The 12,949-nt window shown below is 49.6% G+C and overlaps 1 protein-coding gene across 2 annotated transcripts in view; it reads right to left on the reverse strand.

The window, feature by feature from the left end:
* Positions 1–12,949, reverse strand: part of GGACT (gamma-glutamylamine cyclotransferase) — a 501,502-nt gene that overhangs the window by 87,238 nt on the left and 401,315 nt on the right. For both annotated transcript variants that reach the window (XM_078657622.1, XM_078657623.1), the window contains exon 3: positions 2,338–2,378. The gene's annotated coding sequence lies outside the window, so the exon portion shown is untranslated. The remainder of the gene's footprint in view (positions 1–2,337; positions 2,379–12,949) is intronic.

Genomic DNA, 12,949 nt, shown 5'->3' on the forward strand with positions numbered 1-12,949 from the left:
AGAACTATGATGATGAAAAAATGTACTCTTACCTACGAGATGAATTTTACACTACTATCAACCGCCTAGAACATGCAGTTGGGCTAGATACAGGAACTATCAAACAATAACTTTCTAAGACTCTTCCAACACCTCAGTAGAGGATTCTGACTGTGGGGTGTGTGGAAATACTAAGAAAATAAAGTTACAAGAACAATCTCCCACCCGACCTCTATTGCTTTAACCAATGGCTTACAACAGCTCTAAGCTTGGGGCATACTCAAATATTATTCTCCACACACCAACTTTGATATTTATTCTTTCATTTTTAATTACATTTTTGTCTTTTTGTTATTTTAAATTCATCAAAAACACATTAATCAAAATTTGAAAGTTAATTTCATCAACATTTCATTTTGAACAACAATCGCAATACCTTTTCAATTCTGTGTACAGACTATACGGACTATTACTATACAAATTAAGTATAAGCAAAAAAGCAACAACAATAGTCCCCTGCACTCATACCACATTCAAATATTCCACAACCATATCACTAGCATACTAACACTGTCATACTACACCCCAGACCAACACTGCATGCGCAGATGGATAAAGAGCGAGGTGGTAACATCCACCCTCGTTTGCTGTGCTGGAGTCTGGGGTGTCACACTCTCTGGCCAACGTACGTTTCAATGGACAAAATCAGTGGTCTCCATCTTCATCAGGACCTTGAGATTTACGTATAAATGTTTGTGACAGGTTAGAAGTTTGGGGGATCTGGTGAGGGACTAAGGAAAATGCTCCAACCAGGTCTGTACAGGCAAATGGCAGAGCCTTCTAGGGTTTGATGTCTTGATGTCAGCGCCAGGAGACTCCATTAGGAGTGACAGTTGTGCTGTATAAGACTCACTTTTCATTTAATTTCATTACATTTCTATATGGTCTCTGCCGCTATATAATGACTTAGGTGCGAGTCACAACAAGTTTCTTTCACTTCCAGGATTGGTATTTAGAGACAATCTCATATGGAGCATGTAAAAAGTGTCTTCTCTCCCATATGTTTGACCTCTAGGATTCCGGATCTTACTTGCTTTGGGGTCTTGTGCTGGTCATGCGCTCCTCTTGCACAGAGACCGTGCTGTCTTTCCCTTTGGTTTCTCAAATATGTAAAGGGTTGTCTTCCATTACCCATCTAACGGACGCTCTGCCGCCATCCAGTTCCGACACTCCTCCAAGTGTGGAAATACTGACAGGATTATAAATAGACCTCCACCGCCACTCTTGCCCGCCCGTTTGTTAGACGGGAACCGCGGATGTGGAAGAGGCAGGGCCAGAGCCAACTACCAGCACCAGTTTCCCGGGAAATGACAGACCCACCACAAATTCTACCAATAGGGTCCGCCCCAGTAACTAACCCCAACACCTAGTCGAGTATCAGAGTTGGAGCTGACCCCGGACCGGCTGTTGGCCATTTTGGGCTACTCTAAACCATTTCCTGGGTCGCGTAGGCGCCTGGTGGATATGGCCTTCCTCCTGGCTAAACGATGCATTGCCATTTGCTGGATGCGCGGTCCGACTCCCACACTGGCACAATGGTCAAGAGATATGCTTTTTTGCTGTGTACACACAGAAAATTACAGCGAACTGCTCCCCCACGCAGCAGACCCAAAAAATTTGGTCCTCATACATTACAAACAGAAACACTCCAGATACCCGAGACATTTCTGACACTGATTCCCAGTCGACTGTTGTACCTACTATCGATAACCCCACCACGTAGCTAACTCCTTTCCCGGCCACGGACTGCTGTCTCTCCCTCACCCCCGCAAGGCCTGAAAGTTAGAGGAGTTGGTGCAGGATTTGGCGGAATCCCAGGGGAGCGGGGCTCGAGCTCGGGTGTCATCAGGCGTTATAACATCATTATTGTGACATGGTATTATTGCACTGTACTGCTGTAAAATTACTGTATTAGAAGGATGTGTGCATGCCCCTGCTGAAGCCTGTGTAACGCTGTTTCTTTTTTTTTCTGGTTTACGCTGTAAAATTATCAATAAACATATTAATAAAAAAAAAATAACCCCAACACCTCCTCAGAGCTCGCCATGCAAATGATCCCTATCTTTAACCAACTTGTCTTCCCAAGAAGTTCTCCTTTTGAGTAAAGGTCTGTCATTCGTCCCCATGGACCGGAGCAAATTTTCGCAGACAGACCATTTAGGGATCATTTACCCTACTTCCCCTTTTCATCCCCATCCACACTCCACCCACCGGCTATCATACCACATGAAATATTGTCATTTGAAAGACTAGTCCTTCACGAAGTTATGGGAATCAAAAACAAATTTGAAATCATACCTTACAATCGGACTCTTGCAGAAAAACAGGCACTCCTCAATCTAAAAGAAAACACCAATGTTGTGATAAAACAAGCGAACAAAGGAGGTGGCATTGTTGTCATGGACATAGATAAATATAATACAGAGATAATGAGACAGTTCTTTAACATCTCTCATTACATGGCCCTCACCTCAGACCCTCTACCCAACATCAGATCCAAAATACAAACTGTGACTAACCTAGCAAGACTACAGAACATTATAACAGAAAAAGAACTTGCCTTCCTAAACAACCCATACCCTCGAACTCTTCTCATTTATGTACTCTGTGAGAAAGTGCCATCTTTCTTGCATCGGTATGTCCCCACTTTTTGCTGAATTGCTGATGTGCGTTGACTGAGTGTGCCCTGGGCTCCTGCCAACCAGGTGCCCAGGGCCTGTGTTCCTTCCCTAAAGCTGTGTTGAAACGAAAACCCAATTGGCATCTATGGCCAACTGTCATCCCCTAGTAAATGGTACCCCAGGTACCCAGGGCATGGTGACCAGAGAAGACCCCTAAGGGCTGCAGCACTTATTGTGCCACCCTTAGGGCCCTGTACACTGACACCCACACACTGCCTTTGCAGGCTGAGTGTCTAAGTGCAGAACTAAACAGAGTCGACATGACCCCCATCCCTGTGTGCCATGCCCACAAGCTCGCTGCCCTGGCATCCATCAGTCACCCCTTTAGCTGGGTGCCCTATGCCAGTGGTGTGGGCACAGGTGCATGAGCCCCTACAGTACCCAGGGCCATTCCTGGTCACTGTAAGTGCAGTGCCACCATTTAAGAGTATATGGTGCTGGGAGGTCATCATTACGAACTCCACAGCACCATGATGGCTTCACTGAAGACTGAGAAGTTTGATATCAAACTTCTCAGCACATTAAACCCGCACTGATGCCAGTGTGTGATTTAAGGTAAAATGCACGACAGAGGGCATCTTAGAGATGCCCCCTGAAACCTAACCCACTCCCAGTGTCCTGACTTTGTGGCTACTGAGGCTGCCACCATCAGACATGTTTCTGGACCCCTGGGTCGAGAGCCTGACGCTCTCGGGGGCCTGGAACAATGCACATCCTGGGACGAGGTGCCAAGCCTCCTCCCCCAGGATGGGCAGGGGAAGCTTCAAAGGCATACCGCCTTTGTGAACTTCACCAGGCCACTTTCTGTACTCAGCAACTGGCCCCACCGGTTCTGACCCTCACTCTGGCGGGAAGAACGGCGGGAAAACCTAAGTGAGGAAAGGGGGTGTGCCAGCCTATGCCAGCCCCACCCCTCAGGTGGGGGAGGCGAATTGAAGCATGACTCCGGGCTCCGGCCATCTTGAAGATGGGGAGCCCTGCCCAATCACAGCTAGGCTCCTGTCCCCCTCCCACAGGAGAGGAGCAGGCTAGGGGGTGTACCCACCCCAGGACAGGGACCCGTTGGTCCCTGTCCTTGCCCTACCTGTAACGCCCCTAAATTTAGTATTTAGGGGCACCCTGAACCTTCCTTCCTCAGATCCGGATTGCAACAACAAGAAGACCTGCAGGCTAACAAAAGGACGGCGCCCACTGACTTGGCCCCAGAACCCTACATGATATCCTTGAACCTGCTACTGTGAAACTCCGGCGTCTCCTGCGGACAGCAACCTCGACAACCCCGGAGGACCTCCCTGCCTTGAACCTTCCAAAAGACTGGGACTCCCACGAGCAGTGGCTCTGCTCCAACAGCAATACCCCTGGTGCCAGCCAGGAACCGCGAATCCAGCCCACTCTGCACCCGCCAAGCCCGGCCTGTGCCTGAGTGACCCAAGACCACGAGGACGTCCCCCCGGCGACTGGGACCCAAAGTCCAGTGCCCTAAGACCCTCCTCGACAAACCAGACGACGCCTGCAGCCTCAGAACCAGGGACCCCTCCAACTGCGACCAGCCGAGGGTAAGATTTCCCGACACCCAAAGACACCCCTGCATCCGGCACCCTGCGGCCCCCTGTGCCCTCCTTTGGGGTACCTACCTCTTCTCCAAGATCCCAACTTACCTCTCGAAGTGGTGGTCGCACTTGAAGAATCTCCGTCCCTGAGTCTGCAGCCGTTGTTCACTTTTTAACTTTACTACCGGAGTACGAGGACGGTGCAACAGGTACAAGGCAGGTTCTGACCAGAAAAGCTGGTCAACCCCTTACCGCTTCACTCCTGGAAGCATTGGCTGCAAAATCTAAGCGCATATATGAGAAGGGAATCCCCCCCCTCTCACACTTAGAGAAACACCTTAGTGAGTGTAACACATAGCCTGGATTACACTCCTTTTTAACCTGCACTACACTCTGTTTTAAAAAGGTCCTGAGGAAAGCCAGATTTAGTTTAAGGCACTGGCTGAAACATGTCGACCAACTGATGGATGTAGGAGGTAGTAACCCGCCTCCCTTAAACATCCCCAAGCCTTATTTTAACCGCTGACGGGGGCCCAGTTATTAAAATTTAATTTACCCTCGGGTACTGGGACCCTCGCCAAGCCGTTTTAACTCACACTTCATTTTACACCTCACACTGCACTCTCAGTAAAATACCAGCTCCGCTGTAATCAGGCGTCGCAGCACACCTGGGACACATTAGGTGTCACTGGGTGGGCCCGATGATGAAGCATGCCACCAACCAGGTTGGTGGGTGAGGGCTTCATGAACTCACCAACGAGGTGCCCATGACAAATCTAATCAGAGTCCTAACAATATTGGTCATATTTAAGCTAGTCTCTTTTGATAACACACACTTTATAACTTTCCCATTGGATAACATTGAGCGCCCAACGGCTCAAAAGCACCCTGCGCCCAGCCGCCCGAGTGTCGCTGGAGGTGCAACTACTACCCTACTCTACTTCCCCACTTGCCCTGAGTAAGTGACCAGGAGCTCAGCTCCCACAGCCGCGTGGCCTGCTTGCTGGCAGCCACCAACCAAAGGCCTCCTACCCTCTATTGGATTGCATTGGGCCTACTCTCTCTGCACCCGGCTGCCCCTGTGCCGCTGAGGGTGTAACACTGTACCTTTCCGACCCTGGGAGACCCCTGAGTCTATGCTCAGAACCTTAACTCCACCAGTTGAGTACTTACCATAGGCTAACATTGACTGGTTTTCACTGAAATTTCTTCTAAGTGTGGAGTTTTGAAACTTTAAAATATTCATCTAAACGCAGCAGAATAACGAATTCCAAATTACTCACCTGTGATCCGGAGAGGAGCCAGTACTGTACCTTTTAGCCCAGTACAGAACCGCCAAAGTAATCTTAACTGTACTTACCAGTCACCTGCATTTTATTCCGTAGGAAACCATTGACTGTTTTTCTGTGAAATTTCTTCTGTCGATTTTTGCAAACTACAAATATTCTTTCAAAATCGTACCAAATACTAAAACGTAATTATTTACCTGTCCTAGGTAGAGGTCCCAGTGCTGAACTTAAGAGTCCAGTACTGGATTACAAAAGTAACGAGAACCTACTTTACCTGTGACTTGTATTTCCTTCCATAGGATAACATTGCCAGGTTTTCATTGAAAAGTTTCTGTCGACTTTGAAAATACCTTTATATTCTTTAAAAATCACAACTGTAACCAAAAGGCTTTTACTTGACTGTTTACAGCTTAGGTCCGGGGACTGAATCTAGGATCCAGTCCTGTGGTTAGAAAAGTAATCCTTAAAGTAATCAACTGCATTTATGTAGAAAAACCCATTGAGCTCAATGTTAAATTGTGTTTAGAATTGTGTTGCCTATTGCAACCACTGTAGCAATTGTACTTACAAAGTCTATTGCATTTCGGCAAAGTAATTACCTAAAGTCACTCATATTGAGAAAGGTATATTTTGATACCTGTTGGTTCTAAAATAAAGCAACTATATCTTTTGATATAAAACAATTGGCCTAGAGTTCAGTTTGTGAGTGTGTGAAACCTTTTGCTGACTGAGTGTGTGCAACAAATGCTTTACACTGTCCTCTGATACTGCTCGACCAAGATACCACTTTAGAGAGTAAGGTCATATCTGACTTTAACCTCTGTCATACCTCTTGGGACTCTATACACACTGTACCTTATTTTGGTCCAGTATATATAGAGCCATTTTCCTACATACTCCCCAAAATACATAAAGATGCTTCCAATCCTCCAGGTCGACCAATAGTCTCAGGTTGTGGCTACCTTCTTGAACCATTGGGCAATATATAGACGCAGTGATTAAGGAATTTGTCCCCGGCACTGACACTTTTGTTCGAGACAGTATGGACCTCATTAATCTTGTTGAGGACAGACCATTCAATACAGACACTGACTTAATGGTTGGACTTGATATTGAGTCTTTGTATATTAACATTCCCCATGATGAAGGCTTTCTCATTATCTAGAATCTTCTGAATGGGAGCCCTAAACCTACCTAATTCACATCAGATCCTAAGAAAAATAATCTCCTGTTCCTAGACCTCAACCTCCATGTTGAAGAAGGCAGAATAGGGAATGCATTATTCTGGAAACCCACTGAAAGGAATATCCTTCTACTCTACTCCAGTTTTCACCCTTGTGGGCTTTGAGACAGCCTTCCATTCGGATAGTTCCTCTGTATCCGGAAGAACTGCAAATGGAAAAAAGACTACTTCTGGGAAGCTATTTACAACAAGGGGTGGTGAGGGACAGAGTCTCTGAATTAAGCAGAATACTCTCACCCAGTCAAGAGATCAGGGCTAGATCCAACACCGTTTTTTAGCTCATTGCACCATCCCAGTTTCAGAACCTGGCTGTATGCAAATTAGTCTGTCCCTGGCCCAGTGCATCATGGGAACAGGGCAGACCAGACTACAAAAGCCAATTCTTACACTGGGAAGGAAACAAGCTTCCGGGGACCGGTTTCTGCCATTTCAGGCGTCTTCGGCCCGGCTTGCTTGAATCCTGATGGTGCAATGAGCAAGGGACTCACATCTGAGTATACCCTTCCACGCTTAGGGTGGACAAAATTATTTACAACAAGGGGTGGTGATGGACAGATGGACAAGCAAGCCGGGCCGAAGACGGCTGTAATGCCAGAAACCGGTCCCCGGAAGCTTGTTTCCTTCCCAGTGTAAGAATTGGCTTTTGTAGTCTGGTCTGCCCTGTTCCCATGATGCACTGGGCCAGGGACAGACTAATTTGCATACAGCCAGGTTCTGAAACTGGGATGGTGCAATGAGCTAAAAAACGGTGTTGGATCTAGCCCTGATCTCTTGACTGGGTGAGAGTACTCTGCTTAATTCAGAGACTCTGTCCATCACCACCCCTTGTTGTAAATAATTTTGTCCACCCTAAGCGTGGAAGGGTATACTCAGATGTGAGTCCCTTGCTCATTGCACCATCAGGATTCAAGCAAGCCGGGCCGAAGACGCCTGAAATGGCAGAAACCGGTCCCCGGAAGCTTGTTTCCTTCCCAGTGTAAGAATTGGCTTTTGTAGTCTGGTCTGCCCTGTTCCCATGATGCACTGGGCCAGGGACAGACTAATTTGCATACAGCCAGGTTCTGAAACTGGGATGGTGCAATGAGCTAAAAAACGGTGTTGGATCTAGCCCTGATCTCTTGACTGGGTGAGAGTACTCTGCTTAATTCAGAGACTCTGTCCATCACCACCCCTTGTTGTAAATACTTCTGGGAAGCTGCCATAATTCAGAAAAACTCACCCAACGTGGTTACCCACGTCACTTGGTCTCAAGGGCCCGCAAACGTGCGTGGTATAGCCATAGATATATTCTACTTACACCTAAATAGAAACAGGAAAACAAATGGATCCCATTTGTCTCCACTTTGTCCCTCCAATAACAAAGTGAATAAAATCATAACCAAAAATTGGAACATTCTGAGCACACACCAGTCTTACCAACTACAAAAGAGGAAGTCATTTGACCAACCATCTAGTACATCCATCACATGGCCCAGGAAACCCGACAATGCAGAATCTATACGTCAGCATGGGGCCTTCCACCACAATTGGGACACTATAAATGGCAGAACTGTGTGGCTTGTCCTCTTACGATCAACACTAAGGGAATACAAAGTAAATACCCATTCCTACAAATTGAAAAACTTCACAAATTGCCGCTCTACTAACATGATCTATGAGATATGCTGCCCCTGCAATCTAGTTCAAACCACACAGATGCGTAAACAACGCATTATCCAACAAAAGAGCTGCATCACCTGCAAAGTGGAGAATGCACCTCTTGTTAAACCCCTGGAAAAAACATCACAGCGAAACTGTCATGGCCTCAAAGAAAACACCTCAAATGACCACAGCCACTGGCCACACATCACAATGGCACTAGTCAGAAACAAATCACCTCATGTGATTGTTCACTCAACATCCTTGCCAACTCAAGCTGGGGGGGGGCATTTACAGCTGGGCTTGGACTCTCGACCGGGACTCAGGTTCTGTTTGTCTTACAGCAGTAAGTCTACTCTGTGAGTGAGCTCCCAACCTGGCTGTCAACAACCCTCCACTTTATAGTCTCAAAACACACACTAGAAGGTTCGAGAGTCTTCCCCTCTACGCCAAGGAAACTTACGGATACCGGCCAGCTTCAAGGCAAGCATTTCACGGTAGGAGGAGTTTCCACATTCCCTCTACATTCTCGCATGTTCCAGCCTTTATCTTTACAAAGCTCACGAAAGCCTTCCAGGGTACATTAAACAATCTCTCACAAAACAATTCTTGAACATGATTAACCCAAACAACTTGGAAGCCTGTCTGTGCGCGCAGCAGGGCAGAGTCAGAATTCAGGATGACATGAGGCCATGTCAAAGCCAATAGTTAGAACTTCATAATTCTTCCCAATGTACAACATAGTGCACATTTGTGCACCACTGCCTATAGCATCACCTACTACAACTCTCAATGTACAACACAGTGTACATTTGTGCACCACTGCTCATAACACTGCCCATACCTCTCTCTCTCTCTCATGCTTTGAAATGCACATCCCACACGTTCTGTTCTTGGCAAGGCTGTTCTACTGTGTCAGCTCCCACTGTAAGACTACGAGAAAGAAACCTTTAAGAGAAACAAGGCACATGCAGGATGTCGTACATTCAGGCTAGGATAAAATAACCCACCAAAGTCAATTAAAATAATGGTAGTCAAAGGTCATCACGTGGTGTCAGACCACAAGATTGCCTCTAGCACTACACCCGCACCTCGTGTGCCTCTAGTGCCTGGAGCTCCACCATGACCCAAAGTCATGCTCAGACAGTCGGGCCATGATCCGAGGTCTTTGCGGGAGCGGTCCCGAAAGCTTCTGGAGGCCCGGCAGTCAGCTCCATGCTGCTCAAGGGCCCGTTCAAGAGGGAGGTCATGGGACCGGTCGCTGAGTCACCACCATCATTCCTCCTCGAAGTCTTCGTCATCGGGTTAGTAGAAGCCCAAGAAGAAGGTGAAGAAGCATTGTCGCTCTTCGCCATCTCCCCCTCTGTTGGCTAATGCGGCGTGGGATGTGGAAGTTCGTCGTCCGTCGACTCTACCCGTGGAGCCTACTAGGATGGCCCCAAGCTTCCCTCCCTCTCCGGGACCCATGCGCCCCCTTGCCCAGGTTTGTGCATTTTACGAAGCCCCGTCACTTCATCTTTGGCCAGCTCGACTCCGCCGGCATGCCTTCAGGCCTCGGCTGTGGTTTCTAGGCCTTCGATACTGGTGGCTACGGCTCCCAGGGATCCGGATCGGTGCCGGTCGACCTCACGACACCTCCCCGGCGCTGATCCCTCTGACGACACCTCCGACACCAGTTGTGCCCCCGGCTGGCGTCGACCTCGGCCTTCCCCTCGACTTGGACATGGAGCCGGACCAGCATCGACCGACGCCGACCAGTACTTTTGTACCACTGTTCCACCCTCGCGTTCATTTTCGTCCTGAGTGGCAACCAGTGGGGGGGTCTGTGGACTCTCTGGCAGACCAGCTGGAAGAGCCAGACTGGAGCGAGGAATTGGGTGATGCCAGTGATCTGGACACCTCGCCAGACCTTGGTATGCTTTCTCCCCCTACCGTGACCACGGAGGTGGGAACCTCCTACGCTGTGCTTTTGCGTAGGGTGGCTGAGGTCTTGGGCCTTGAGCTTCCTACGGTGGTAGTCAGGAAGCCTGACTGAGGTGCTTCAGCCGGCAGCAGCCTCTTCGGAGCCCCTGCTGCAGGTCAATGAGGCCCTCACAGACATCCTTCTGAGGCACTTGGTCCAAGCCCAGCTCAGGTGCTCATGTGGATAGGATGATTGCCCTACGCCACCGGCCAGCCCCGGGTGACCCCATTTTGCCCTCCCAAAACCCTACCCCCGACAGCTTTGTGATCCAAGCCTCAACGTCCAAAGGCTCGTCCCTACTGCTCCCCCAGATAGGGAATCCAAGCAGCTGGACCATCTTGGGAAGAAGATGTTTTCTTCCGCCAGCTTAGGACTGTGGTTGGTGAACACCGCATGTCTCTTGGGCCGTTACACACACTTTGTGTGAGACACGGATGTGCAAGTGCTGCCACAGTGTCCGGAGGAGGCCCGGGCCATACTATCCCGTGCGTTTGCCGAGGATAGAGACGCAGCAAAGTTCGCCATCCGCTGTGGGCTGGATACCGCCGACTAGCTGGGTAGAACGATTTCTACGTCAGTAGCCCTGAGGCTCTACGCCTGACTGAGATCCACTGGCTTCTCCAGAGATTTCTAATCTACCCTTTTGGACATGCTCTTTGATGGTCGTAGTATGTTTGGCGACAAGGCAGACAATGCGCTTGAGCGCTTCAAGGACTCTAGGGCTACACCCAGATCCTTGGGCCTCGCTTCCACCTCTCGCCTGTTCAGTCCGCCTGCAGTTCCTTTCGTGGCTACAGAAGGGGTGCCCCATCAAGTTCCACGGAAAGCCACAGGCCGGCTCAAGCGTCCCAGCCTCTGCGGGGACGTGGGACCCACCTTTGTGGGTCTGGGGGCCAGTCCACCAGTGCCCCCTCTGCAGCAGCCTCCAAACCTTCCTAGTCTGACCTTTCAGGGCCACCAGTTGCCGGTGGGCGGCAGGATCCGCAATCACCTTCCCCACTCGCACAACATGACGTCAAACAGATGGGTTTTGCAGATAGTCCAAAGGGGCTACTCCCTCCCCTTCGAGACTACCCATCCCTCCATGCCACCAACACACCATTGCATGTCGGAGGATCACTTGTCCCTTTGCCACCAGGAAGTTACGGCTCTCTTGGCCAAGGGAGCTATTGAACGCGTCCCTGTGCCAGAAGAAGTCGTGGTTGCTACTCCCCCTACTTCCTGGTACCCAAGAAGGACAAAGGCCTGCGTCCTATCTTAGATCTTAGGGACGTCAACCGCTTTCTCCGGAAGGAGAAGATCAAGATGTTAACCTTGACTCAGGTCTTGTCTGCCCTCAACCCTGGAGACTGGAGGGTAGCATTGGCCTTGCAGGACGCTTACTTTCACATCGCCGTCCTGCCTGCCCACCAGTGTTATCTACGGTTCACGGTAGGCCACGAGCATTTTCAGTTTATCATGCTCCCATTTAGCCTTACCAGCGCCCCTCAGGTGTTCATGAAAGGATGGAGGTGGTCGCAGCTCATCTGCGCAGATCAGGGGTTCCAGTCTTCCCCTATAGCAACGACTGGCTGTTGAAGGCAGGCCCGCCCCATGTGGTCGTCTCCCACCTCCAGACTACAGCAGTCCTCCTGCACTCGCTGGGGTTCACTATCATCGTGCCGAATTCACACCCGATTCCCTCCCAGAAGCTCCTTTTCATCAGAGCAGTTCTGGATACAACACAGTTTCTGGCTTATCCTCCCGAGCAGGGAGTCCGGGATATTCAGGCTTTGATACGGATGTTTCGGCCTCTATCCCAGGTTTCGGTGAGAATGACTCTGAGGTTGCTGGGCCTCATGGCTTCCTGCTGGTGGATCATGCCCGGTGGCATATGTGAGCTCTGCAGTGGAACTTGAAGTTCCAGTGGGCGCAGCATCAGGGAAATCTTTCCGATTGCGTCCAGATCTCCGAGGGCACTGCACACCAATTGCAGTGGTGGCTAACGAACCAGGATTGGGTCAGCGGCAGATCCCTCTCCCTTCCCCAACCAGAGTTCACAGTGGTGACAGATGTGTCACTCCTGAGACGGGGCGGCCACATGGAAGTGGTGGAGATCAGAGGTATCTGGTCTCCGGCGGAGTCTGGCTCCACATCAGTCTTCTGGAGCTCCGGGTGATTCTTCTGTCAAAGTAAGGGTAGTGTAGGTGTTCACGGACAACACCACCACCATGTGGTACTGCAACAAACAGGGCAGGGTGGGGTTGTGGACCCTATGTCAGGAGGCTCTTAGTCTTTGGATGTGGCTGGAACATCAGGGCATGTCCCTGCTGGTTCAACACCTGGCAGGTTTTCCGAATGCCAGGGCGGACGAACTCAGCTGCTGGTGCATGATGGATTACAAATGGAGTCTTCACTTGGAGGTGGTGCAAGGTCTCTTTCAGCAGTGAGGAGCGCCTTGGTTAGATCCGTTCACCACCGATGAGAATGTGCAATGGCAGCAGTTCTGCGCCTTGGAAGTTCCAAGTCGGTACTTGCTCGGCGACGCATTTCGTCGCGAGTGAAAT

Source organism: Lissotriton helveticus, chromosome 8 (genome assembly GCF_964261635.1).
Source record: "Lissotriton helveticus chromosome 8, aLisHel1.1, whole genome shotgun sequence".
Classification (NCBI taxonomy): Eukaryota; Metazoa; Chordata; class Amphibia; order Caudata; family Salamandridae; genus Lissotriton; species Lissotriton helveticus.